General features: G+C 44.6%; 1 protein-coding gene across 15 annotated transcripts in view; it reads left to right on the top strand.

The window, feature by feature from the left end:
- The window catches only part of LOC108304386 (neurexin-3), an 827,297-nt gene that overhangs the window by 35,308 nt on the left and 765,549 nt on the right, over positions 1–26,440 (top strand). The window contains exon 2 of one of the 15 annotated variants that reach the window (XM_037738476.1): positions 2,564–2,610. The exons of 13 other annotated variants lie outside the window; for them this stretch is intronic. The gene's annotated coding sequence lies outside the window, so the exon portion shown is untranslated. Of the gene's footprint in view, positions 1–2,563; positions 2,611–17,971; positions 18,050–26,440 lie in introns of those variants that run through there. One more of the 15 variants, XM_037738480.1, reaches the window with a different exon arrangement.

Below are 26,440 nucleotides of genomic sequence, written 5' to 3'. Positions count from 1 at the left end.
CCCCACCCACGGGGCAGGCTGGACATGCTACCCAGGGTACCAGTAGATATCAGGATCACCGCAGTTGATGTTTGGAGGCTAAAGGGATGGGGACACCAGAGGGTTAATGTCTAAATGTCATTGAGGGGAACGATTGGATGTGTTTAAGTATTTCTGATAATGACAAGTATCACGGGGACAGAATTCTATGCCAATCCCCTTACCTACTGGTGAGGAGATGGAGGTCTGGAGGGATTAAGTCACTTGCTCATGCAAGGGTCTTTATACTTTTTTCCCATCCCAGTGTCCTCCGTTCCAGTGTCCCACTGCCATGGTGCAATATGTCCTGTGCTGGGTATTTTCAGATAGGCTGAGATGATGCGTGGCATACTTGGATGCTGTCGAAGTACTTACAGTTGCTTGAGTGGCGTTTGGATAAAAGAGGATTATTTTACTCTTTGAGTAGTAGGATTGGGATTTGAGGTCATTGTTGGTTTTTTCTCATTATATTATGATAATTATTCAGTGATATTCAGAGGAAGAGAAAATATTGAACTTTGTAATAAACAGCAATGAGTCAATGGTAGAATGGATTTATTTTTCCCAGACTCAAGTTTCCACATGCAGCTGTCCTTATTTTCTGATGTTGCAGGCACTCGATGGCATGGCGTTTTCTCCCATTACGTCCTTCATCTGAAGTGAATGATGAGAACTCCAAGCGCTGGAGCTCTCATCCACCTTTATGACTTAAAGCCCTCAGCTGTGCCAACCTGTTTGTCTTTGGATGTCTTTGCTCTTAGGATCAAGATTTAGAACTCCCTTTGGTCATCACTCTGAGGGTCTGAGGGTCTGTCCAGAGAAGGCAGTGGTTAGGTGGGAATGGACTGGGATTCATGGCCAGGGAGGAACTCTTAAAATAAGTGATGTGTATAGTAGAAATACAGGTAAATGAGGGAGTGAGCAGAGCCTGACAGCTGCCTTCAAATGTGTCACAAGGAAGAAAGAACAAACTTGCCCTGTGTAGCTCCTGGGAGTGGAGCTGTGACTGATGAGGGAGATGCTATGGGGAGACTCATTTCAGCTCAGGATAAGGAAGATTTTTCTAGAAACTAGAGTTTACTGACAGTGGTCAGTGACTAATGGACAAGTCCAGGAGAGCCCCCAGATGCCTGTCAGAGGAAATTCTTGTACTAGGTGACCACTAAGGGCCATTCTAAGCTGGTGTTCCTAAATCTCTGTGTTCTATGTTTACCCACTGATAAGCAACAGAACAATGAATGATTCACTATTTATTAAGCACTTATTCCATTTGTCTTATGTGCTGCTAGGTGTTGGGGGGTATAGTGGTGGGCAAAACATGTGAGATACTGAGCTTACAATGAGCTTACAATCAAGTGAAGGAGATGGATGGTAAACAAACTATTTCAAGTTATAAGTTCATTATAGTAAAGTATAGGGTGCTATGAGCTCACATAGGAAGGGCACCCAGGTTAGCTTGTGGTAAATCATGGAGGCTTCCTGGAGGAATTGAGGTAAAATATCAAAAAGTTGCCTATGGCTTGACTTAGACCAAGAGGATAAAGAGGAGTATTCCGGAGAGAGGGAATAGTCAGTGCAAAGGTGGAGGGACAGCAGAGTGCACTAGAGACAAAGATTGCTGAGGGACGAGCTAGCTGCATGATGAGATGCATCTAAAGAGGTGGCAGACAGCTGGGAAAGGGTCTCACCTGCCAGCCCAGGGTTTGCACTCCCTATTGAGAGCCACTGAGTCACTGAAGAGCTCTAAAGAAATGAGTTGTGTGCTCGGACTGAAATTTTGCCAAGGCCACTTCGGCTTTAGTGTGGGAATGGGTTAGAGAGGACCAGGACAGAATGCAGGGAGGTAAGTGAGGACTCTAGGTCAGCAGTTCACATAAGAGATGTTGATGGGGCCGGGCGCGGTGGCTCATGCCTGTAATCCCAGAACTTTGGGAGGCTGAGGCGGGTGGATCACGAGGTCAAGAGATCGAGACCATCCTGGTCAACATGGTGAAACCCCCGTCTCTACTAAAAAATACAAAAAATTAGCTGGGCATGGTGGCGCGTGCCTGTAATCCCAGCTAGTCAGGAGGCTGAGACAGGAGAATTGGCTGAACCCAGGAGGCGGAGGTTGTGGTGAGCTAAGATCGCGCCATTGCACTCCAGCCTGGGTAACAAGAGCAAAACTCTGTCTCACACACACACACACACACACACACACACACAAAAGATGTTGATGGAATTAAGTGGCAGTGAGGGTAGAGAGGGGTAGGCAGGCAGAAGGGAAGACTTCGTATTGAGCAGTTGGAAGGCTCTGGGTACCATTCAATGAGGCCAAGGAACCAGACCGCAAAGCAGATGTGGGAGCTGCTGGGAGGCTGATGAATCCAGTTTGGGGCACATTGTGTTTGAGGTACCCGTGGGGCACAAACGTGGAGATGCCCTGCCTTTTTGTTTGGTAAAGTACCCAGTAGAGGCTCACTTTTGTCTTCTGACACCATGGAGGAGTTCCTCTATGTACAATGAGACATTTCTTCCAAAACCTTTTCATGACTGCTTCTCCCAGGTGCTCACACCATTCCTGTGAAGTGGACAAGGGGAGCTTCTCTCAATGTGAGCGTTCAGACCCAGTATCCCATGGAATGATGTTCGTGCTTTCTTGAGATACAGCCATACAAGGGGTTTTCATGCTGCTTGGATCACTCACACCCCAGGAATGCCAGGTTTCTCCTCCTCTAGTCTGCCCGGAGGAGGGTGACCAGGTGGGGAAGAAAGTCTCTATTGTGCCCCGAGAAGAATGCTTCTCTCTCTGTAAGTAAAGAGGAACAAAGGCCCAGAAGGCCTAAGAGAGAAAAAAGAGTGAAACGCGGTGATGGGATTGCCCCCCTTGCCTAACTAGTGGCCTCCTTGGCTGGCAACATAGCTGGCAGGATTACCACCTGCCCTCCTTCCCTGGAGTCACTGTCCTGAATGTTCTCAGGGTGGTTACACAGACCCATCTTGAGGTCACCTTGGTCACCTCATGGTCCTATTTCATAACTGGCAGTCATGTTGGAGATTATTAAATCCAAACTGTGGCTCAAATCGGTGGCAAGCAACTTGTCCAAGGTTACATAGTGAGTGGGCCTCCAGGCTTCTTTTACCACATTGGACATTGTTTTTTGTTTTGTTTTTTTGAGATGGAGGCTTGCTGTGTTGCCCAGGCTGGAGGGCAATGGCATGATCTCAGCTAACTGCAACCTCTGCCTCCCGGGTTCAAGGGATTCTCCTACCTGAGCCTCCCAAGTAGCTGCGATTATAGGCATGCACCATCACGCATGGCTAATTTTTGTATTTTTAGTGGAAGTGGGATTTTACCATGTTGGCCAGGCTGGTCTCGAACTCCTGACCTCAAGTGATTCACTTGCCTTGGCTTCCCGAAGTGCTGGGATTACAGGCATGAACCACTGCGCCTGGTCTCACCACATTGGACTTTCTAAGGAATATTACCTAGCCACAGATCTGTAGGGTGTGCTTGTTTCTTAAAACCTATGAAAACCTATCCCTTCTTTTTGGTATGTTTGTTTTATACAACCATTAAATGTCTTTCTCCAGAGCCCTGCCACCCACCTTCTTCCTGAGTACTCTCCCTTTTCTCTCTGGGATATCTTTTCTAGTCCTATGCTTTTCATTACTATTCAAGGGTAGATGACTCCCCAGTTGATACCTCCAGCCTTGAACTCTCTCATACAGCTTACTTTACCTGGCTTCTGGTCCTATCCACCCATAGGCACATCAAGATTGACAGCTGAAAAACCAATAGTGTTGGCTTCAGAGCTACACAGGCAACTCCTACTTGTTCTTGCAATTGAAAATCCATAGCAAGTTGAGAATCAGACTTAACACACCCATGTCTGCTTGTCATCATTTCCTGTATATCTGAGTGGGTAGCATCTCCATCTATCCAGGAATCTGAGCTGGAAAGGTGGAAGCCAACTTCAATATCCCTCTCTCCCCACCATGTTAGTCATCACGCCCTTTTGGTTCTTTTAAAATATCTTTGAACTCCATTTGTTCCTCTGTGTCTTTCTTGCCAGTGGGCCATTATCAGCTTTCAACAGAACACTTTGGTGCCTTCTTGGGTGGTCTTCCTACCACTCATTCTTTTTCTTCCATTTTCTCTTTTTCTCTGACATATGGTGGTAGAAATCTTAAGGCAATAAAACTAAGCACAGCATTTCTTGGATGAAATACTGCCTCCCCTGTAAAATCTCGTTAATGTAGCCTAGGTAGTAGCTGAGAGCCTGGACTCCGGGGCCAGACTGCCTGGGTTTGAATTCCATCCACTTGCTGAGTTAGCACAGGTAGATTATATAACCTTTCTGTTCTTCAATGGCCTCACCTATAAAATGGGCGATAATATTCATACCTACTTTGTAGTGTTGTTAGAAGGATTCAATGAGTTAATATTTGTGATATGCTTAGAACAGTGCTTAGCGTATAGTAAATACTACATAAATGGTATGTAGTATTCGTGTTATGCTTAAAATAGCGCTCAGCACATAGTAAATACTATTTATGTAGCGTTTACTATGTGCTTTGTTACTGTGTGCCTTGTTAAATAAAATAAATATATATCCTTAGCTTGACCTAGAGGCCTTTCAGAATTGGACACTGTTGACCTCTCCAAGCTCAAGTTCTCCACCCTCCTGCCCTTGACACTGTGCTTCCAATAAAACTCAACAGTTTGCCATTTTTCAATACCATTGTGCTTTTCCTCAGGTTTCCTTTTATCCCTGGATTATTATTCTTCCCTATTCCTTCCCACCTCTCCTCCCCCTTATAATCCTTCAAATCAGTTATTTATATTTTAAAATCCAGATCAAATGCCTCCTATCTGAGGTCATCCCTATACCACTGGACACAGATTACACTTCTTTCCCTGAGCTACTCCTTTTTTTTTTTTTTTTATTATGAAATCAATGGTATTGCATCCCTGAGCTACTTCCTATGCCCATGTGTATTTTTTTAGAGTGGTGAGGCTGGAGCCTTTGCAGTAGGACAGACATAATTCTAACTCTGATTTGGCCACCTCCAAGCTCTGTGACTCTGGGCAAGTTACTTAACCTACAGGAGTAGGTTACCTACTTGCTGAGGTTATGTGAGGATAATATGGCAGTATGTGTACTAAGTGCTGGGTTCAACTCCCAGCACATGGTAAGCTCACAGCAAGTACTGTGTTGTTATGATTTCCACTATAGCTAGTGCTCAACTTATGACCACGATTGGTTCCAACAGACCGGTTGTAACACGATTTGGTCGTAAGTTGAGTAGGCTATATGTACAGTACGGTGAAATGATGTTATAAAAATCTTTAAGTCATATTTTATCATAATTTTCTTTCATTATTGTTATATGTCATAATTTTCTTTGTTCATTTTATGCCATTTGTATCATCTCTATACCATTTTGTTTCTTATTTTTACATTTGTCAGGTTTAAGTAAAACACTGCATTACCAGTACAACTGGTTTAATATTTGCAAAACATACAAAATTACAAAATACAGGTGCATAGAAAAATACAAAATACAGGTGTAAAAAATACCATAGGAAACATTTTCCCAATTGCAAAACATATCAAAATTTATAAACATGTACGAAACATTTTATTGGCCGCTGGTGCTTGGCTGTGGTTCGTTGATGTCGTCATCTGAGGCAGCAGGTTACCGGAGTTGGTTTTTTCATAAACATGGTGAGCTTTGTCTGAATTGTATGTTTCTTTTTTTCTTCATAAATTGCACGATATGGACGAAACACATCGTGCGCCATCCGTTCAATCCTTGCAAATCGTTCCATGTTTGGGTCCGTTGCTTCGAAATGTATAAGAAGTTTATTCAGTAAAGATAAACCATCTGATATTCCCTTAGTGGTGAACTTTCTTTCTGGCTCCTCCTCTTCTTTCTCTGCTTCTCTTCTTTCTTCTTCCGCCACTCTTTGTTCTTCCAGTTTGATTAGCTCTTCATTTGTAAGTTCTCCGGATTCTTCGTCTAGCAACTCTTCGACATCCTCCATTTCACACTCCAAAGAAAGGTCTTTAGCGAGTTTTACTATTTTTTCCCAAATCGTTTCAAGTTCATGTTCACTGTCAAATCCGTCAAAATCATTAACATAGCGCTTAACACAATTTTTCCAGATGCCATTCATGCACTTTGTCGTCACAGCCTCCCAGGCTGTAGCGATATTCTTGATACACATCAAAATGTTGTAGTGTTTCCAAAAATCTACAGCGGAGCAGTTGTGGCTAGCAATTGTGGTCGTAAAGTCGAATGGTCGTAAGTTGCATAGGTCATAAGTTGATCAATACCTGTAATACAGACATCATGTGCTGTTTAATTTGTAGTTTGCATATGTGTCCCCATGACGGTTGAGGCCCTGTTTTCCTAAGCTTTATAATCCCAGTATCTCTCGTAGTAGATGATCGCTAATATTAATGGTTACCTGAGTTTCTGGGCCTTGATACTCCTTATCCCACTTGAGATGACATCAGTGTCTTGGCCACACAGACCTCCCAAGCCTTGTCCCCAGGAGGTCGGTTTTGTTTTCTTGAAGCTGGTCTGAAGGAGGTGAGTCTGCACCTGGGAGGTGATAAGATGTTCTAAACCAAATAGGTGGTATGCAGCAAGGTGTGAAGGCTTGCCTGGGGAATGTGGCTGGAGGTGTGAGGGGGCCCCTGAGACTTTGGTGGACAGGACTGTGCCAGCTGTGGGAAGAAGAGGCAGGTGAGAGAGGAAGAGCATGGAGAACCTGAGGTAAAGGAGAGGGCAGCCATGGGTGGAGGATCGTAGGGCAGGGCTGAGGGAGAACACAGAGGCTGGACAGGTCTGCTCTCAGGGCAGGTGCAGTTACCTTGCCCACCGTCCTATCTGCTCATGGGCCATATTAGTCGGTTCTCACACTACTATAAACACATATCTGGGAACAGGTAATTTATAGAGAAAAGAGGTTTGATTGACTTACAGTTAGGCATGGCTGGGGAGGCCTCAGGAAACTTACAATCATGACAGAAGGGGAAGAGGTACATTTTATATGGCATCAGGTGAGAGAGAGCTGGGAAGAGCAGGGAAAACTGCCTTATAAACCCATCAGATCTCTTGAGAACTCACTACCACGAGAACAGCATGGGGGGAACCACCCTCATGATCCAGTCACCTCCCACCTGGTCCCTACCTCAACATGTGGAAATTATGGGGATTATAATTTGAGATGTGATATGGGTGGGGGCACAGAACCAAACCATATCATGTGCCTTGCCGAGAAGGGGACTTTCCCTGAACCCTTTGTTTTAAATTGCAACCCTCTCCCTCAGCACTTTTAATTCCTTCGTCTCTATTATTTTTTCCAGAGTACTTGTCACCATTGGGCATACTATTTGTGTTATATTTATGTATTTGCTTATTATCTGTCTCTCTCCACTAGAATTTAAGAGCTACAAAGGCAAGTATTTTAATCTGTTTACACTGATGTGTCACCAACATCTAGAACATTGCCTGACACATAATAAGTGCTTAATAAATACTTGTTGAATGAATAAATCCCACCACACAAGGACCACTGTCTGTCTTAGTCTGTTCAGGCTGCTATAGCAAAATACCTTCAACTGAGTAATTTAGAAATGACAGAATTTTCTTTACTTATGGTTCTGGGGAGTGGGAAATCCAGGCTCAAGTTGACAGCAGATTCAGCATCTGGTGAGGGTCAGTTCGTCATAGGTGGTGTCTTCAATGTGTGCTCACGTGGCAGAAGGGCCAGAAGGGATAAATAAGCTTCCTCTGGCCTCTGTTGTAAGGGCACTAACCCCATTTATGAAGGGCCACCCTCATGACCCAATCACTTCCCAAAGGCTCCATCTCTTATTATCACACTGTGGATAGTTTCAACATATAAACTTAGGTGAGGGAATATAAGCATTCAGACCATAACACTGCTATTTATATTTTTGCATTCATTCATTTAGTAAGTAGGTTTCTAAAAATTTGTGTGAGGTGTAAGCTATGTACAATAAAGTGCCTCAATTTTTTAAGTATACAGCTCGAGTACTGGCAAATGTATACACCTGTGTAACAAACACCATAGTCAAGATAGAGATCATCTCCATCACCCCCAAAATGTTTTTCTGTGCCTCTTGGTGGTCAGTCCCTGTCCCCACTCCTGGCCCCAGGCAACCACAGATGGAGTTTTTGTCATTATTTATTGACTTTTCTGTTCTGGAATTTTATATAAATGGACTTATGTCTTGTTTTGCTCAGCATAACATTTTAAAGATTTACCTATGTTGCAAGTAGCCGTGGTAAATCTGATGTTAATGTTGAGCAAATCATGTTTTTAATTTGCTTTGTGGTGTTTTGTGACCATGAGGGAGCATGTGTTCTAGATCCAGGCTGCCTGATTAGAGTTTTGGCTCCACCACTTACCAGCTATGTGGCTTTGGGCAGGTTTATTCTCCCTGTGCCTCCAACCTCTCATCTGTTAAATGGGGTAATGATCATACCTACCCTATAGTAGTACAGAGAGAAGGGTTAAATGAATTAGACACATAAAGTGCTTAGAATGGTGCCTAGTACATAGTAAGTATTCAAAAATTGTTAGCCATTATTACTTCCATTTTGCAAATGAAGAAAAAAACTCCTGAGGCACAGAAAAGTTAAGTTGTTTGTCCAGAGTTATTTTGATTGTAGGAAGAATGAGAATTCAAGTCTGTCTAATTTCACTCTTTGTCCTGACACCTCCCAGAGTCTGGTCTTTCTCTTTTGGGCTAGGCTCTTGTGGGTGGCACACATAGAAGGGGAATGCAGGGAAAAGGCAGGTACTCAGCTTGGGGGATGTCTGACTCCCCACCTCAGTGTTTGCTTAGTCTTTATCTACTATTTCACCCTCCCCACCACTGTGGGTAGAGTTTCACCCCCTCCTCTGGTCTGCCAAGGGAGTGGGGTTGGGTCTTCTTGCCCTTTGCTCCCCTCCTGGGCCCTCTCAGGCAGCTGAGCCTTGCGTCAGGAACACCTCTTGCAATCACACAGCATCAGCCTGGCAAGAAGCTAATTTGATAAACCCCACTCCAAAGCTCATTGAACCTGTCTATAATGATGCTTAATTAAAGTGCAGAAACTTTGAAGAGATAGCAAGTTACTGCTTAATGCAATACCAGAGTGCCACTATTCTACCATCTGCCTCTCTCTCTGTAGTAATTGCTTCCTGACATTTGTTTATTTTAATTAGGAGAGCAGTCTTGATCAAGAGGGAGGGCAGGCAGGGTCAGAACTGTTAGGGAGGAGGAAGAAAGTAGAAACGGGGGGCTATGATGTTGTAGTGGTGGCCTGAAGGGGAATCACTGTTGTCTTCATGGTGTAAGTGGTTTAATCATTCCATAGGGATGGAACTGCAGAACTTTCTCCCTATGGTGGAAGCATAAGGCTGACTCTGTGTTCATATGTTCAGGGTCTGGGGGTGTCCTTTAGGAAGTATGAAAGCTTTTTGGCTAGCAACTGGAGCCTCCTACTTTGTCTGAAGGGAGTGTCTACATGGAGCTGACAGATCCCAGAGTAGTGTTGCTAGCGCAAATAACTAGATTACTGTGACTCAGTGGAGACACTTCTAGTACCAACAGGGTCTCAGAGCTGAGAGAGAGACTCTCACTGATATCTGTTAGTTCTAGTGGTTCTCCCCGGTGGTTTCACAATGTGTCTGGTTATCTTTGACTGCATGCTGGTCATTGTACTTGAAAATGATCTATAAGTATAAATTAAGCCTGAAATGGAGAAGGTGCCTTCTCTACAAAAAAATTTTATTTTTCTGGCAGACACTTGAGGGCACTATAAATCTTGGACCCCACCCCACCTTAAACAAAATTAACAGTGTGAAGTTCCCTCAGAAACAAGTGATTCAGATCCAATCTATAGATTCTCTTGAGGACTAGTCAATTTCTGATTTGTCCTCACCCTTGCCCAGGTTATTGTGATGAGGGTCTGCTTTTGGTCTCCCCATTTTATGTGGGCTCTGGTTATGGATTCTTTTCTCTTTAGCTCTTCCAGCCTGTCAAAATGAAGATCAAATTTGCCAGACTCAGATGTCTTCAGGGCAAAGTGATTTTCATACTTGCCTGGATTCCTGTTTCCTTTCAATTTTAGACTAGTCTTTCCTTACTATCTGATCAGCATTTTGGTGATTTTAAGAAGATACATTGTGCTTTTTATCCATATTTTTAGTTGTTTTTAATGGTAATAGCCTGCCATTACCAGAAAGAAAAAGTCCCTTGGTAGCAGTTTTTCAATTAGATATATTTTTACTTTTGGCAGTGGAATCATTTTTTTAGTCAAGCAAAATCTTACTTAGAATCTCAATATCAAAAACAAAAGAAAATGAAATTAAAAAGATAAAAGTAGAGCTTTTCTGGTTAAAGTGGCATTCAGCAGTCCACAGGGCCTGCCAAATAGGCCTCTCTTTTGTTAGACTCACAGCATCTCTAAGGACCTATGGGCATAGCTTTAAAAACAGTTTGAGGAGCTCCCCGGCTTGGCTGACTTTGAGGAACCACAGCTTTGGCAAAACTCATCTAGTGCTTTCCTTGGGAACAAATAGTTCTTGATAGTTTAGAAGGGCTAGAAGCCTAGGCCTTGGGCAGCATGCTATAAGAAATGACAGGATGTGCTTCCTGAGTCTCAGAGAGCCCCTGCAGAAGTCAAGCCGGGTTAGTGGGGATCATCTTAGTCCCCTTAGGAAGACTGATCTGAGATGGGGGGAAGAGAATGGAAGGAGAATTACGATGAGTCCTCGAAGAGGCAGACATCAAAACAGGATTGATTAGACATGCAAGAGTCTTATTGAGGGAGACGCCTATGTAGGATTAAAGGGGAGGGAGCAGGAAGGAGGGAGAGTGTTCAGACCTTGATGCAGACCTGACTCTGGTGAAAGGAGAGAGGAAGGAAAGATTGGATAGGAAGAGCACCCTCAGCAGCGTAGCTCTGAGAGAGTCTCAGCCAGGCTGATGGGAATTCCCCAAGCAAAAGTTGATTGTTAGAGGAATCCTGAAATGGATGGGAATGGATTGACATGAGTACTCCAATGTGCTTGGTTGTTGGCTGGAAGCAGCCTTGAGGGAGTGGCTGCATTGTGAATCCAGTGATGGATCCAAAAGGTGGCAGCTGGGCTGTTGTCAACTCTGCTGTCTGCGGCATGTCCTCTTGAAGGAGATCTCAATGGTGCACTCCCGTAGCTACCCTCATAGGGGAGAGCCAGGCCACCCAGGGAGCGATGAGGCATTTGCTGAAACATGGCAGGAGTGGAGGGAGAGCAAAACATATTTTTCCAGACCGGGGGACAGCCATAGTGAGCTGTTATCCATTTATTCGCCAGAAACTCAGTGTTCAAGCAAGTGGGATTTGCTCAGCTCATGTGAGCATGCTTTCTGAGTTGGTTTGGGGGCAGGCCTATAGTAGCAGATCCCTCTTCATTACTTAAGGATACCCTGATGTGTCTGGTCCTGTGGTCCCTTCTACCTCACCTCCAGGTTCCTAAACCCTTCCAGCGGTTTAAACTGCTCTTGGCATAAAGACCACACCCTTTATCCTCGCCTTTTGAGCTGGGTCTGGGCCCTTCCTACCCCTCTCTTCTTATTGCCTACTATGCTTTCCTCCCTGTCCCTCTTCTAGCCCCACTGGCCTTTCAGTCTCTTGCACTTGCCTTGCTCTTTCCTACCGCAGGGCCTTTGTCCATGATGTTTTCTCTGCCTAGGTGCTCTTCCTTCCCCTCTTCTCTTTCCTTCATATCTCTGCACAAGAGTAACTTCTTCAGGGAGGGCTGCAGTTCCCTCCTAGTGCTCTTTAAATACTGTGTTCAGGCACGGTACGTTGTGCCTTGGTGGCATTTGTCACAGTCACAGTTTCAATCTTTCCTGGCTGGAATCAGGAATTTCCAAGAATTCCTGATTCTTCCACTAGGCTAAAAGCTCCACAAGGGCAGGGGCTACCTCTGTCTTTGCCGATCGTTGTTCTTCCGTGCTGGACGCACTGGGGATGCTTAGTCGCGATGTTTTGGTCTAGTGGATAATCTACAAAGAGGGTGGTAAGGAGAAAAAGTGGATGTTCGATAAGTAAAACAAGTGTGGAAACAAAGTAAAAGGCAGAGCGAGGCACACTCCTCCAGAGGTGGGAGTGACTTCCAAAGTCCTTGTTAGCCCAACCTCCTTGTCTCTAGTTAGAAGAGACCAGGCATCGGGAGGCTGGTGACTTCCCCATGTTTACACGGCAAGGGGTGCCAGAGCTGGGGCTTGTGCCTTGGTTTCTCAACTCCGACTCTAGTGAGCTCTTTGCCGTGGGGGGCCTTGCATGGTTATGGAACATGAAATTTGAAGGCAGATGCCTGGATTCCATATGGGCTCTCTTCTCACTGTTGATCTGACCTTGAGTAAGGCATTAACCTTTTGGACTCTTTCCTAGTCTGTAAAGTGGGGGTGATCATGTACATTTTAAATGGAAATTTGAAGACTAGAGGAGATAATATGTGAAAGAGTGCTTTTTTGTCAACTCTGAAGTATTTTACAAATGTCAACACTGTGCCACATCGTAGTGTTTTCAAAGAAGTCTAAACCCACCGGAGATGGGGGTGAATGGGGGTACTGTCCAGACCCCATTGCTGATCCTGTTCCCAAGCCCATTCTGGCCCTCTCCCTGCGACCCTGTAACTGGAATCTTTCTATATATTTCTAAAAAGGAGCTGAAAGTTTTTGCAGCATCAGCTCTATTGAGGAGAGAGGAGGCCTGTGGGATGGACCAGTGTTTTAGCTTCTGGGTCCCAGCTTCCTTATCTGGGAGGAAGGGGTTGCCTCATGTCTAAAGGCTCCGCTCAGCAGGAAGCTCCATCAGTCCTCATGAACAGGACGAGCTCAAATCAGGAAGGGAGGGCTATTACCAACAGGCTCCCAAACAGGGCACAGAGCAAGAGGAGGCGCCATGGCCTCCAGCTTGAGAGATTTGTTAGATCCCACAAAGAACTTTCTGGCATCTAGAATGGTTAAATGCTGGAAATAGAGAAGGCAACAAAGGTTGTGGAAATTGCATTTTGGAGGTCTTTATAAAGACAGGAAAAATTCAACTGCAGCTCTGTTGGGATTGGGGAAATAGACTAGGAAGCACCCTTGTCCACAGCTGTTTCCTGCCGCTGCTTTGCTGGTGCTGGGAAGTTTCGTTTGTGGGGGAGGGTTTTGTTTATGCATCTGGGCAGCCACTGTTGGGACCTCCCACCTCTGTTCTGTGTTCTGAACTTTGACCCCTTTCCTGCTTCTTCCTTCTTAAGGGCATTGCTGCCAAGGCTTGGTCTGGGCGCCATGGCTCCAGATAATAAATGCTTGGCATGGTGATTGATAAACTGCTCTGTATGTCATGATAACATGGAGAATTTCCTGCAAGATGACCAAGAAGAAACAGAGGAGCAAGTTTTATTAAAAAGTTTTAGGGAGTATGGTATAAAAACTTTAATTGGTTTTATTTTTGCTGCTATTTTCAGTGTGTACCTGTCTCCCTTCCTCATTTTTAACCCTCTTGAGACTGGATAGAGATTTCCCGAGCAAGTATAAAAGTAATTATATTCAAAGACAGATTTTTTTTTTTTCTTCCTAAAGGTATCAAGTTAATTGCCTTTTCTGGGGCTGTCTTTTCTTCAGTTAAGGTGTAACATGATAGCTTGGCGCTGACGATAGTTTGCATTTGTAAGTCCTTTTCATGTACATGGTCCATTTTTGTCCTTCAATATCCCTGTGGCTTGTTCTTTTTGTTCCATTGCTCAGATGAGTAAACTGAGGTTCCAACTTGGCAAAGCTCACAGAACCAGTGCCAGCTCTGCTGTGAATGCTTCTCTTTTCTCACCTTGTTCTACACGACACAGCACAGACCTCACCGTGGGGGAGCAGCAGGGCTCCTTGCTCTCTAGCTGGCCAGAGCCTCAGAGTTTGCCTGTGGCTGGCAAAGGCAAGTTGGCTTGAGACAAGGTTTTCACTTGTTGGTAGGAGAATGAAGACCTCCCCAGCAATCCAGCGAGTTTGAAAAGGAGCATAGCTTTATGCATTAGTTTCCTGTGACACCTCTAACAAAGTACCAGCAACTGGGTGGCTTAAGACAATAAAAATTTATTAGCTCATTATTCTGGAGGCCAGAAGTCTGAAACCAAGGTGTTGGCAGGGCCACGCTCCCTCTGTAGGCTCTAGGGAAGATTCCTTTCTTGCCTCGTCCTGGCTTCTGGTGTTACCAGCAATCCTTGGCGTTTCTTGGCTTGTAGTGGCCTCGCTCCAGTTGCCACTTCCATCATCACATGGCCATCTTCCCTGTGTCTCTGTGTCCACATCTCTCTCTCCCTCTAAGGACACCAGGCATTAGATTTGCAGCCCATCCTACGCCAGCATGACCTCTTCTTGACTTGATAACATCTGCAAAGATCCTGTATTCAAATAAAGTCACATTCACAGGTGCCAGGTGTGAAGACTTCAACATGTCTTTTTCAACCCACACCACCTCATCTTAGTCTAGCCTTCCTGCTTGTTTGATTTAAAAAAATACCTTTTTAATAAATGAAATTATGGTTCTAATAGATGGTAGTTTTTATAAATGAGACTCAGAAAAATAACATACCCTCCTATTTCTATCTCTCAAATGAACAATTGACATATATTTGCTTCTAGTATTTTTTAAGAACAACAATATTACAAATATAGATTTAAAAATTGTTAACCATCTTGTCACTTACATTATCTTCTCTTTTTGCTGAGAGCAGTGGTTCTCAATGAGGACAGTTTTGTGGATATCCTTGCGTTGGTGGATGTTGTCAATCATCCAATCATGCGAGGATAACCTGCAACAAGGAATTATCTGGTCCCAAATGTTAATAGCACTCAGGTTGAGAACTCTGTTTTACAGAGAGGAATGAACATGATATTGACATGTATCCTTCTAGAAATATCATTCACTTTTTTTTTAACCTTTATAAGCCTAAATGGTATTGTATTGCGCATGAGTATTCTCTTAATGTATATAAACAGTATTCTCTCTCTCTCTCTCTTTTTTTTTTTTTTTTTTNTTTTGAGATGGAGTCTTGTCCTATCACCCAGGCTGGAGTGCAGTGGCACAATCTCGGCTCATTGCAACTGTAGCCTCCACCTCCTGAGTTCAAATGATTTCCCCACCTTAGCCTCCCAAGTAGCTGGGATTACAGGTGTGTACCACCACACCTGGCTAAGTTTTGTATTTTTAGTAGAGACAGTATTTCACCATGTTGACTGGTCTGGTCTCAAATTCCTGACCTCAAGTAATCTGCCTTGGCCTATTAAAGTGCTGGGAGTGCAGGCATAGGCCACCGTGCCAAGCTTAAATAGTATTCTCTTAATGTGTATAAACAGCATCATCACATATTCTGCATCTTGCTATCTTCCTTTCTTCAATGTTTTTACAGATTTATCCATGTTCATATATGTATATACATATAATATACCTAGGTGATTTAACTGATTTGTAGTTTGTTGTTTTTTAAAAAGGCCTTTGTTTGAGGCCCAGTGTTAAAACCAGCCTGGGCAATATAGCCAGACCCTGTCTCTATGGGAAAAAAAAAGTTATCTAGGCATGGTGGTGCATGCCTGTAGTCTTAGCTACTTGGGAGGCTGAGGTGGAAGGATTGCTTGAGCCCAGGAGTTTAAGGCTACAGTAAGCCATGCTCATACTACTGTACTCCAGCCTGGGCAACAAAGAAAGACCCTGTCTCTTTAAAAAAAAAAAAAGTCTTTACTTGATGAAATAAAAAATTAATAACCTTATGTTCATATTAGGCACATTGTCTTTTTGGGGGGATGAAATTTTATTTCCTCATGACATCTATAAGTTTGGAAACCTGGCCAGATGCCACAGGGTAGACCCTAGTCCTGGTTAAAAAGCATCTCCATTTTCTTGGATATTAATTCTCTCTAAGAACTTAATCCTTCTAGTATAAAGCAATATCAAAGGCCCCAGGAGTCCTCAATCAGTTGCTAAGAAGAATGAAATTGCATCACAGTTCTAATTTGTAGCATCTGTAATGCAATGCCTTCCTTGGCTTTTCAAATTCTCTACCTTCCCTCATTTCTTTTTCTTACCTTTGGGATTGGAAGAGCTGGGGTGCCTAAGCTGTGAGAGTTTCCTTTAATGCTTGAGGATTTCTGAAAAAGACAGCCCCTCTGTATTGGTTTGAAGGCTACCATAGCAAAGTATTATTACTGAGTGGCTTAAACAGCAGAAGTTTATCTTCTCACAGTTCTCGAGGTTGAAGTCCAAGGTGTTGGCAGGACTGGTTTCTTCTGTGGCCTCTCTCCTTGGTGGGCAGATGGCTGCATTCTCTGCGTGTCATTACATTGCTTCCCCTCTGCATGTATGTGTGTGCAAATACCTCTTGTTATAAGGACACCCTTCAGATTGGATTAGGGCCCATCCTAAGGACCTCATTTTAACTTAAGTATCTCGTTAAATAATCTACCTCCAAATACAGTCACATTAGGTACAGGGGATTAGGAATTTGGTGGTGGTGGGGGTGCAGTTCAGCCCCCAACAATCCCTGTCCAATAAACAGGGTGACTATTTTCAGGGGATGGGGAGAATCACTGGAAATTTTATGTGACATCTGATGCTGAGATTTTTAACCCAATGTTAAATTTAAGGTTAGTAGGATTAGAAAACTCAGGATTAAAGTGAGGTCCACTGAGATTTTGGTTTCTAGGAGACATTGACTAGGGTGAGAAATTTGAAAAAGACAGGCCACTGTTGAGAAACGTCTTCAGATAAACACAGACTACCATGTAGGCCAAGTCCAAATTATTGATCTCAAAGGCTGACCAATAAAGGACTCATTGGAAAGTACCCTGATCCAAGTTAGAAGGCTTGGGTTGCATCTTGGCCCTGTCTCCTAGCTGTGTGACCTTGAACAAGTTACTTAGACTTGACGTCTTAATTTTACCCATCTCTGAAGTAATAATACATCTCTGAGGTAATACATCAGTGGATTTATGCAAGGATAAGATGAGCACAGTGCTGGGTATCTGGTGAGTTTTCAAAAATGTTATTTGTTCCTAGAATCTGAATCTAAGGAGCTTGGACTCTTTCCTATTGGCAGCAAGGAGCTTCTTTAGAAGCCTGGGAGTGATCTGTTTAAATGTGAGTTTTAGAAAGTTAATTCTGGCTTGGAAGCAGCTTATTAGGAGAGTTGGAAGGAGGGAGAGGTTTGAAGTACAAAGATCAGCTATTAGGCGTTTGAAATAATTCAACTGATGAAGACCTGTTTGAACCGAGTTACTGAGGTAGATGGGGATGGAGGGCAGAAGTGGAGAGGGGTATAGAAAGAGACAGGGAGGGAGAAGGAAAGGAGGGATACTTAGGAGATAGCATCAGAACATAAGACAATTGATTGGATGTAAGGATGTGAGGGAGAGAGAAGATGAAGAGAGTGGGGTAATGCCCAGGTTGCTAGCTGGGCCTACTGAGTGGATGAGAATATTAAGGGAGATAAATTCAGGAGGAACAGTTAAGGGAGGATGTGGTGGAGGAAAGCAATGAGTTTGGTTGTAATCAGAGTATGTTTGAGTTGTCTAGGGGGGCATCCAGGATTAAGAGGGTCAGGGAGAGTGGGTAGTTTGTGAAGGGATCCGCAGACGGAGCTCCAGGGATGCTGACATCTGAAGGGTGGGGGGAGAAAAGGAGCACCTGAGAGTGAGTTTCAAAGGTGTGCAGAGAGGGAGGAGGGGGAGCACAGGAACGTGCCAGGAAGGGGGACCAACAGTGGCAGATGCAGCAGGAAGGCCTGGGAGGTGGGAACTGAAAAGCAGCTCTGGTTTGGTATTTTGGAAGCCACTGGTAACTTTGGGGAGAGCTGTGTGAGTCAGGGACATGTGGGGGCAGAAGCCGGAATGCAGAGGATGAGGATAGAAAGGGAGACATGGAGATGATGAATTTTGATGGAGAAAAGGATTACAGAGAATATCTTCAAGGCGAGGGAAGAGTCCCGTTTTCTTCTAAGGTAACTGGCATGCTGCTGGGGGCAGGGGGCAAGTGGGGAGCCTATAGAGGTTGAGAAAGTGTTGATGGAACAGGGTCCCAGGGAGGTGGCTGGGCTTAGAGAAAGAACACTGGGGAGAAGGTAGCTTTAAAGGGAACAGTTTTCATTGAGAAAAGAAGCAGGGAAGGTAAATAGGAGAGAAAGTGAGTAGCCAGAGGGGAGAGAAGCACAGGCCTTCGTGCCTAAAGGTCTCAATTTTTTTTTTTTCCACTGAAAAAGGAGCCCCTGTGGCATCTGCTGAATGAGGAAGGGGAAAAGGTTTGGAAGAGCTGAAGAAGGGAGGGTATTGGGGAAAAGTTGAAGGATTGCTAAGTAGCTGAGTTTAATAGTGTCAAGATCAGTGTAGTTGCATTTGTTGGCATAGATGGGCTGTTGGTTACTAGTACCTATCTGTAGCTCAGGGCCAGGAGAAATGATCGCTTAGATTCCTCTGAGATAGAGAACTGGTGGGTGGTGGAAGTTCAGGGAATGAGGGAATGATTGACTGTGAAGCCTCTTCTAGGTAAGAAGTGAGGAAAATGGGGTATGGAAGGGGTGATAGACTGTGAGTGAAAAGATGAGGATGCTATATATCTTTGGCCAGGTTGGCAAGAAGGGTTAGGAAGAGACAGGACATAGGAATAAGATTGTCCTGAGATAGGTATTTATTGGAGAGGTAGTTCTGGGTGGGGCTGAAGTCCAGGCTGGTGATAAGGGAGTGGGTAAAAAGGTGCAGATTACTGGAGAAGAGGCATAAAGGCAATGAAACCAGGGCACTGAGCACATGGGCATTGATCACAATAATGGGAGTCAGAGTACAGAGGGAAATTTAGCCAGTTAAGTGTCTCAGTGGATATGGGAGAGTAATCTTGGGGTGTTGTATTGGTCAGTTATTACTGTGTAACAAACAATCACAAAAATCTGGCTGGTATGCAATAGTAAGCATTGATTTAGCTCCCACATCTGGAGGCAGTTGATCTAGGCCATACTCACCTGGGTAATCCCACTGATCTTGCACCTGCAGGTTGGATGGGGTTTGGCTGACCTAGGTTGGTCATAGTTGGGGTAGGTGGCTGGAATAGCTCTAGCCATTGACCTCTTGGGACTGATGGGCTAGCCCAGGCATGCCCATCCCATCATGATAGCAGAGCTGCCAAAGAGCAAGCACTTTTCAAACTTTTGGTCATGTCACACCCACTAACACTTCCTTGGCCAAAGCAAATCATGTGGTCAAGCCAGAATTCAAGATGTGGGGAAATACACTCCACCCATGCAGGCAGGAGGTGACCGTGAGTGAATATTTCTCAACAGTAACATAATTGACTACAAGTGGTAGGTAAGAGTGATGAAGAGGGAGAGAGGTGGGGTTATAGATGGCATGGGGACCTTGAATGATGACACAAGCACAGAGGGGAAGAAAGGATGCTGTCACTCTGCTCCCATCCTGAGATGCACCTGGCCCCAACACAGAGTGTTTGGCAAAGAAATCATTTGATTAGAGAAGACATAGCTTTCTGTATTGTGAGCAGTCAAATATGAACAGTGGGGATTCTAGAGGGCACAGAGGGAAGAGTTCAAAACAGGTATTGAGAGGCAGTTGGCTACCCAGGGCCATAGAGCAGCTGCTAGAGCAGGGAAGTCCTAGCCTTAGGAATAAGGGACACACACACACACACACACACACACACACACACACACACACAGCTGCTAGAAGAGCGTGGGCTCACCCGAGGTAAACTCCCTCAAAGCCTTATTATTTTGGGAAGGTGTTGTAAAGACCAGCCGCCACATTGCCTTAAATGAGACTTTGGGTGCTTCTCTCTCTTCCGGACTAACTGAGGAGGGCAGATGCTTCCTGGGGAGGAGACAGTTTTAGGGAGAGGTGGTCACAGATCCGTACTATACTTGGGATTTCACAATTGCTTTTACTCTGGCAGGGTGTTGGGAACTTTTTTTTTTTTCCTGGCACTACAAATAAGGAAGCCAGAGGGTGAGTGTGGGAAGGAAACTATTTAAATGGAGATACAGTAATAGAAATAACATCCATCCTTGGAAAGAGAGGCTCCACAAGAAAGGTGGATGGGGTGGGACACCTCCAGCCCACACTTTGTCTCTTTGCAGAGCCTCTCACTACTTTTTGAATGTTCTTGGTCTTCACTTTCCCACTAGACTCTAAGCTTCTTGAAGTCAAGGCTGGACTTGTCTTATTCATAGTTTTATGCACACACTCCAAACATAATAGGTGCTCAATAAATATATTTGAGTAGATGAGTAAATGCATGATGAAAAATTTACAGATTAGTATATCCACCTCCACTTAAAAGAATTCCAAACTTACTTTCAGTGATGTCACTCAACAACTATTTACGGTCCTCTTGAATATTAATTAGGATGACTAGGCATTGGTGAGGTGTGAGACACAGTGCTTGCCAGATGGTTGCTTGACATCATTTACAGCTTTGGGAATACCAACTAACAATGCAGAGCTGCATGAAAATGTTTCAGACCTTAGTTTGTCCACCTGCAAAAGGGGGAGGCTGAAGCATTCATTCAATTTCTTTCTTCCAAGGCCTCTTGGAATCTTTAGTATTCAGTTGTTCATTGTGATCTCTAAAATGGAGAAAACAGTTTGATGCTTCTAAAATGTATATATTTCTGTCTTTTCTCTTTCTGCCTTCAGAGCATTTTGTGGGACTGGTTTTCTGGGGAGCACATGTTTGGAAATGTGGGCTTGACTAACTCTGCTGGATCAATTCTTGTCGAGTTTCTTTTGACGGTCCTTCCTCTTGCACCCTGCTAGATGTACTTGTATCAAATGTAATAGTGTTTTTCCCCCTGATGCTTAGGATGGGATGGCTGCTTTTTAGAGCACCCAAAGGATCCAAACCTTTGGTTATCCTTTGTTCTGATGATGTTGGAGGTGGATGCTCAGGTTTCAGCCTTGGGTTGTGACTGTTAAGCTTCTACGTTGGTCCACAATCCCCAGAGCACCCTGAACTCCATGGAGGATTTGAAGCATCCAAAATAACTCTTTCCCTGAGGAATGGGGGGACAAAGGGACTGGCTTACGTAGAGATGTGGCTAGAAGTTGGGAGAGCTGGACATGCTGACCTGGGACAGGATCAGGAATTCTGAAAATCAGGCTGTTTCCAAGGTAAGGTACGGAGTCTGCAAAGGGGGCTATTTGCTATGTTCTCACTCTTTTGGATTATATACCTGGATAGGACGTGGCCTCAGGTATTGGATCCCCCTGGCTGCTCAGGTGTATGGAGAATGGCCATGGATGGTTGAGAACCAGGCATGGGATCAAGCTTGGGCTCCTCTCCTACCTCCCCTGGATAAGAGCCATGTCCTCCTTATTAGTTTCTCTGTGTCCTATTGTGTTCCTTTCAAATCCAGGTCCCACGCCATCAAAAACACTGACTTGGTGTCATCATTCCTTCTGTTTAAAATCTTCCAACAGGCCGGGCGCGGTGGCTCAAGCCTGTAATCCCAGCACTGTGGGAGGCCGAGGCGGGTGGATCACAAGGTCAAGAGATCGAGACCATCCTGGTCAACATGGTGAAACCCCGTCTCTACTAAAAATACAAAAAATTAGCTGGGCATGGTGGCACGTGCCTGTAATCCCAGCGACTCAGGAGGCTGGGGCAGGAGAATTGCCTGAACCCGGGAGGCGGAGGTTGCGGTGAGCCGAGATCGCGCCATTGCACTCCAGCCTGGGTAACAAAAGCGAAACTCCGTCTCAAAAAAAAAAAAAAAAAAATCTTCCAACAGCTCCCCAAGACTTTCTTAGCTTGGCATCCAGGACCTTTGTAACTCTGCCCCCAACGTGACTTTTTAGCCTTACATTTTTTTCCCAGTCTTCCCTCCCACCCATCCTACATTCCAGCTAGATAAAACTTCTTATGGCTTCCTGGACACCCATGATCTTTCCTATCCCACTGTCTTTATTTATTATTTTCCTTGTGCTGGGACACCTCCCCTGTGGCCTGGTCTAGCAAAACCACTCATTCTTTAAGTATCTGTCACCTCACCTTATGATTATTGCTCACACATCTATCTCCCTTCACCCACTAAATCTGGCTGGGACCTTTTGGACTCCAGGGCCTTACAGGGTGCCTGGCAAGTAGCAGGTATTTATTAGAGGTTTGTTGAATGAATGAATACGTGTGCATTGTGTTGAATGAAACGGAGGTTGTGACCTCTTAACTCCCTCTTGTCACCTTCACCTCTCTGCATGTATTAAAAGAGTTATCTAACCTGGAATAACAAATGCCCATCGTGGCATAGCAGAAAGATGGGTATTTTAAAAACAGAGACAGTTTTGTTACCTTTCAAGCATAGCAGGTTTTTGAAGGCTAAGATATAAATAGGTACTAATAAGGAAAGTGGGAAAACGAATGCAAAATTACAGGTTGATTTGGTCCTGATTGTATCATAATGGATCATAAACAAAAGGACTATAAACATTCCAGAATTATCCAGTGAGCCCAGAAGTTGAAGCCATGCTGATAGAATAATTTTTTGGGGCCTTGGGTTTGAAAAATATACTGACTTTTTAATTTGAAAGACTTTGAGGCTGGGCACAGTGGCTCACGCCTGTAATCCCAGCATTTTGGGAGGTCGAGGTGGATGGATCTAGAGGTCAAGAAATCAAGACCATCCTGGCCAACATGGTGCAACCCTGTCTCTACTAAAAATACAAAAATTAGTTGGGTGTGGTGGCACGTGCCTGTAGTCTCAGCTATTTGGGAAGCCAGCAGGAGAATGGCTTGAACCCGAAAGGCGGAGGTTGCAGAAACAACTCTGAAATACTTTTTGCTGTTAAGTAAAACCTGAAACTTGGTAGAGAAAGATGTAATTGGGACTTCTACCTTTTGAGGATCATGGAAACTGTGTTTGAATTATTACAATCCTGGATTAGTAGCCCTAGGTAAGAAAGTTTTATATTGTATAATAACTCACTGTTATAGGGCAGAGTCTTGCAGAGGTGGGCCCACTGTGTGCCATCCAAATGCATTTAATTACTGCAGCGTGAGCCCATAGGTTTTATTTCATATGCCTGTAGCAACTGATGGGAAGGTGTTGGGTTGAGAAAGATTCTGAAGCTCCCTCTGGGCTCAACAATATGGTACCATGATTGATTCATAATTGATTAGTGAAGTGTGCTGTGAACACGTGAAGGGAAGATTCATGTATTTTGCTGCCTTATCTAACATATCTCAGAAGCAGTGGCATAATGCAAATCAGTGTGATATATGATAGAAATATGGGCCTTATCATTCATAAGCTTGAATTTAAGATTCAGTTACATCACTTACTGTTTTGTGACCCTGAATGAACCACGTTCTGTCTCTGAGCTTCAGTTTCTTCATAGGCAGAATGGAGTTAAAAAAAAACATAACACCTTGTCATATGGAGGTTAGATGACAGAGAGTTACTTTATACACACCAGTACCTAGCTTTCCTAATCAGACTTATGAGATCATTGCCGTGTGCAGTTAGTACTTACCTGTTTGCTCTGTGCACGTTGCCTATGATGGTTTCTGTGCGGATTGCCTGTTTTCCATTCTCAGCTCACAGTACAGGAAGCTGTGCTGGCTTACTGACTTTGCACACCCACCAGCCGAGGGCTCTCACCAGAGCACCTCCCGCCTACTTGGTTCTCTGTGATGACGTCCTTCCGCATAGGCAGTTAACACTGAAGCAGATGAGGCTGAAGTACGTCGTGGAGTTTATAGGCTTGGAAGTTCCATTCTTCTTAACTTACTATGTTCAGCGCTCATAGTAAATTTGGAGCTAAGACTTGGACTTAAGTTTCCTTAGCTGCCTCGGGATTGCGTCTCTAGAACGTCACAGAGTTAAAGCCTTGGCTGGGATAACTGGGATGACAGTTCTGTTCTACGTGTGTCATCCTCTAGGAGGCGAGCGTGGGCATGTTCTCATGGCAAAGGAGCAAGAGTGAGCAAGCAGAAAATATGAAAATGCTTTTCAAGCCTCTGCTGGTGTCATTTTTGCTAACATGCCATTCAGCCAAAGCAAGTCACATGTCTGAGCTTAGTGTCCAGGGCTGGGCTCAGTGGTGTTAAATTGCCAAAGGGATGGAGATGGGGAAAGCAAAGGATTTGGGATTAATATAATCAAACTGCTACAAAACATTGTGGGAGAGATCTCTGAAATCATTTTTTTCTATCTTTTTTTTTTTTTTTTTTTTTTTTTTTTTTTTAAAGACAGAGCCTCACGCTGTTACCCAGGCTGGAGTGTATTGGCATGATCTGCATCCCAGGTTCAAGTGGTTCTCCCTCCTCAGCTTCCCATGTAGCTGGGATTATAGGCACCTGCCACCATGCCCAGCTAATTTTTGTATTTTTAGTAGAGACAGTGTTTCACCATGTTGGCCAGGCCGATATCGAACTCCTGACCTCAAGTAATCCACCTGCCTTGTCCTCCCAAAGTGCTGGGATTATAGGTGTTAGCCACCATGTCTGGCTTAAATAATATTCTCTTGATGTGTATAAATAGTGAATAGGTTTTCTTCAGTCCTTAAGGATTCAGCTTCTTACATGGACTCTGGCAGAGGTCAGGGGTAAAGCGCCTTGGCTCTAAATTAGGGTGTGGGTGTTTGGCCCTTCTGGGCATTGCAACAACTCCAAATGGCACTATTCATGTAGTAATGTTGTTTCACATACAGCTTGGGAGACACGTAAGCATTGAAGCCACGTGTTTTACACATGTCCCTGGTGGTTGCGGCATCTGCTGTATTTTGGATGACGAGCTTCTCAATGGCGTTGTCCTTGGCTACACATGGGGCCAAATTTGTGCAATAAATAGGCTGAACATGACCGTGATTTATTTATCTGTTTTTTTTTTTTGGCCATGACTGTTGTTCCTTCTCTTCATTGTCATTTTGGAGTCAGGAGTGAGAGCTGCACCCTTATTAGCATGTGACTTTGGAAAAATGACTTCACTTTTCAGAGGCCTCAGTTTACTCATCTCCCAAAATAGGGATAATCATGGTTCCTACTTCCTAGAGGTTTTATAAGAATTAAATTACTTCATGTGTACCATACTTGGCATAGTGTCTTGCCCAGGGCAAGTGTAATATGGGTGTTTACTGTTGCTGCTGGTGTTGTAAGATTTGTGTGCTGGAAGAACTGCGTAGCAGCCTTTCCAGTGGTTTTCCAAAATCACAGAAAGACTAAATTGCCATGAGCTTGGGTCCTGAGTGCACTGATCCATACTTCCCCCTGTTTAGGGGCTGTGTGTCAACTGCTCCTGGCTCCCAGGCTCAGCCCTCACCTCCGCTGTAACCCTTCCTGGAGATTCCATCTGTAGGCACAGTCCTGCCCCTGCTTCCTGCCCTCTGGCATCACATTGCCCTGTATGAGGTGTGGTCTCTGCCTCATACCTGCGAGGTGTGCCCTGTAGCTGGGGCTGTGCCAGGCCCCACGTTCACCCTGTGGTAGGCTGGGGGCTATCTGGTCTGGGTTCGCACAGTTCGAGACTGTCCGGAGCCTCTGCCAGTTTGTTCTGTTCTCCTCGCCAGCTCTGGCACCTCTTGCTCCATTAATGGAGAATTTGTCAAGTAATGGGAATAATTAGCACAGTGGGGGCTTTACTGTGTCCTGGAAAGAGAACAGAGAGAGCCCTCCCAGCAGCTCCAGACATGATTGCTGGGCAGGCTTATTTTCTCTTGTCTGTGCCTCTCTCCCCTTCTCTTGTATGTGTTTGATTTTTTTCCCTCATGCTTTGTGTGGAGAGAGTTGGCTAGGAGAAAAGACTCGTAAATTGCACCCTTGCTGGGCTGGTGCTGCGAGAGCTGGATAAGATTGTCTTCTAGGGCTGAATAATTTTCCTCTCCCTTTACCCCCTTTGTGGGGAAAGATCAGCTAAGCACCTAGTTCATATTCCCCCTCCTTTTCCCTCTCCATTTTTTCTCTCTGCCCCAGCCCTCCCCCCTTCCCTTCCCTATCCCCTCATGTAAAGAACTCACTGGCTTTCAATTGAATCTTTTTTAATGGTCCCAAGAGGCGAGGATCTTGAAGGGTGATTATCTTCATTATAAATTATTAACTCTCCTGGCAGCCAGATGGCTTTCCAAACCATGTCTGGGAACTCCAGGCTAGGGAGGCCCACTTGCCAGAAAGGAGGGATTGAGAGCAGGGAGGAGGCTGAATAGTAAATGGCCACAGCTTCTTGCATCCCTGGCTATACTGAGGTTGCTGGGGAGCCTGCTGGCACCTTACAAGGCCTGAGTTCTGTGTTGTGTGGGGAAGAGTTTCTGGTGGTGGCTGTTGGTTTTCACCCACTAGGTAACTCAGGGTGCAACAACGAGGCTACCTTGGGGATCGAGTCGAGGTGATAGGTGGAAAA

This window comes from Cebus imitator, unplaced genomic scaffold, assembly GCF_001604975.1.
Source record: "Cebus imitator isolate Cc_AM_T3 unplaced genomic scaffold, Cebus_imitator-1.0 Scaffold54, whole genome shotgun sequence".
Lineage (NCBI taxonomy): Eukaryota > Metazoa > Chordata > Mammalia > Primates > Cebidae > Cebus > Cebus imitator.
Note: the sequence above shows the minus strand (reverse complement) of the source record. Positions and strands in the feature narration are given on the sequence as shown.